Source organism: Lissotriton helveticus, chromosome 5_1 (genome assembly GCF_964261635.1).
Source record: "Lissotriton helveticus chromosome 5_1, aLisHel1.1, whole genome shotgun sequence".
In the NCBI taxonomy this organism is placed as follows: domain Eukaryota; kingdom Metazoa; phylum Chordata; class Amphibia; order Caudata; family Salamandridae; genus Lissotriton; species Lissotriton helveticus.
The window spans coordinates 1573360286-1573363438 of NC_136065.1; positions in this window are offsets into that span (position 1 = coordinate 1573360286).

The following is a 3153-nucleotide window of genomic DNA, read 5'->3' on the forward strand; positions in this document are numbered from 1 at the left end:
GAGCACAATCCATTCCGGCTCTCCGTCAGACTCATTCCCGCACCATGTCTTCAACAAAGCAAGCAGCTCCATCGCACCCCACCTGCACAACGTCATCAATCTCTCCCTCGAGACCGCGACTTTCCCAGAGAGCTGGAAACACACAGAGATCTACGCCCTACTCAAATAACCTAAGGCAGACCCAAGAGACCTCAAGAACTTCCAGCCCATCTCTCTGCTCCCCTTCCCGGCCAAGGTCATTGAGAAAATTGTCAACAGACACCTAACCCGATACCTCGAAGAAAACAGAATCATGGACCCTTCCCAGTCAGGGTTCGGCAGCAACCACAACACCGAGACTGTCCTCATCGCCACCACCAACGACATCAGGACCCTGCTGGACAACAGTGAGACCGCAGCACTCATCCTCCTAGACCTCTCCACCGCCTTCGACATCATCTGCCACCGCACTCTAGGCGCACGCCTCCATGCTGCAGGATCAGAGACAAGGCTCTGGAATGGCCCACCTCCTTCCTCGACAGCAGAACCCAGAGCGTCCACCTCCCCCATTCCGTTCCAAAGCCTCCGAGATCATCTGCGGCGTACCCCAGGGACCCTCCCTCAGCCCGACACTGTTCAACATTTACATGGCCCCACTCGCACACGTCGCCCGACAGCAACATAATCTCCTATGCCGACGACACTCAACTGATCTTCTCCCTCACCAAGGGCCCCATCACCGCCAAAGCCAACCTCCACAAAGGAATGAAGGCCGTTGCCGACTGGATGAAGATCAGCCATCTGAAGCTGAACTCGGACAAGACAGAGGTCCTCATCCTCAGCTCCAACCCTTCAGCCTGGGATGACTCCTGGTGGCCGACGGCACCGGGGGCAGCCCCGACACCCACCGACCACCACGCAAACTGGGAATCATCCTCGATTCAACGCTCTCAATGACCAAGCAAGTCAACGCCGTCTCCTCCTCCTGCTTCAACAACCTCCGCATGCTCCACAAGATCTACAAATGGATCCTGACAGATACAAGAAATACAAACACCCAGGCCCTCGTCAGCAGCAGACTCGACTAGGGAAACTCCCTCTACGCGGGAGCCCCAACCAAGCACTTCAAATGACTACAACGCATCCAAAACGCCTTGGCACGACTGATCCTGGACGTACCACAACACAGCCACATCACCCCCCACTTGAGAAACCTACACTGGCTCCCCGTCAACAAGAGGATATCCTTCAAGCTCCTCATCCATGCACACAAAGCAGTCCACAAGACCGGCCCAGCCTACCTCAACAGACTGCTCTCCTTCTACATCCCCAACCGCCAGCCACGCCCCGCGACCTCCTACTCGCCACCGTCCTGCGCATCCGAAGAACAACCACCGGCTGGAGATACTTCTCCCACCTTGCCGCCTAGACATGGAACACCCTTCCACTGGGCCTACGACAGACCCAAGACCTGCTGACCTTCAGGAGGATATTTAAGACCTGGCTGTTCGATCAGTAGCGCCCTCCCTCCCCAGCGCCTTGAGACCCTCGTGGGTATGTAGTGCGCTTTACAAATGATTGATTAATTTATGGTGTGTGTCCTGCGTTTGGGGTGTTCAAGTGTAGGTTTAAGCTCCGCTATTAATTCCAGGAAGCTTTCTTCATCCAGCCTGTAGTATGTATGGATCTCCTCCTCAGTCCGCTGCAACAGGGTTATGCGCGCTCGAAAGATCCTTTCCTGGCGTCTCCTTCTCTGTGCTGCAGCTCTGAGTCGCAGCCTCCTGGCTATCACATACATCCCAGCCATTGTGGAAAAATTGTGTTGCATTGTGGGCCTCTTTAAATAGTTTGCACTTGGTTACCACCTGCCCAGACTTGGTGGTAATTGCGATTCTCTAATTTGCGAATTTCAACAATTCTCAATTTGCGATTTTTTCATGCATTCAGTTTAGCGAAATCGCAAATTGCGAGCTTGACAATTGCCAGTTACGTTATTGTTGTGTCACATTTTGTGATTTCGCAAGCAAAACGCAATGGAATATGAATGACAAATTTGCTAATCGCTGATTTTGCGATTAGCAATTTTGCGTACGGAATGTGTCTTTTACATAGCAAAGCTGTGTTTTGCAATCGAAAAAATGTTTTTTTTGCGATTAGCACTGTTTGCGATCGCAAAACTGCTTCATACATATGACATATGCCCTAAGACACCTACAGAAGCCAAAACAACATCCAAAACACCAATTCTAAATATATATATTTTTAATATGTAACCTAACATAGTGGCTAATAGTCGTGTTATTTGCAGACTGGTAAGCAGCAGTTAGTGAAGGATTCAAATGATCCTTCACAGTTCAGAAATGTTCTTGTGCCAAAAAAGAATCACACAAACTCTTGGAAGAAGCCAAGGCAGCTCAGGACAGTACAGGTTTTCTTCTGAATGGTGTCAGCAAATTCCTTTTTTCACCAAAAGAACTTGCATCTGCAAAAGGTATATCAAAGGATAGTGCTGGAACAGATGTCCTTGATGAGTAAAAGGTAAATGCATTATATGGATAGATATTATAAATGTTCAAATTAACTTTGACGATCAGATTATGAAAACACATGCACAACTAACAGCTATCTACAAAAGAGTAAGGGAGAGGTGTTCTAATTTATTAACAATTTGTGCAGGGTACGCACTACATATGACATGCAAACCTGGCGCAAAGCCTTGTGTTGAGATTTAATTTCTAGATCTGTAGGTCCTGGTGAGTGGCTCAAACTGGGTGAATAGGTGATAGCAAACAGCACCTATCACAGTTTCTATTTAGACCTGATCAACCCTCTCAATAATTAGTTCAGCCGCTCCGTTCATAGCACTTGGTTGTAAGCTCCTATTTGGATTTCTGATCAGTATGGTAGTTTCTTAGACTGTTTTCAAATTATGAATATTGCAAATAGAGGTCAGGCTCAACATGGCTGCCTTCAAGATGTTTTTATAAATTAAATTGTGTATTGTTTACTCTGTTTGCAGAGGAAGCGCAACAGTGTCTGGTGAATGTGACTAGGACACGTTTGTTTCTTTCAAGAATCCCAGCATTTCAAAGGTTCGGTGATTTGTAAACATATACACAAAAAACACCTGAGCACACCAATATCATTATTTCCAAACTCAGTAATATAAGTATT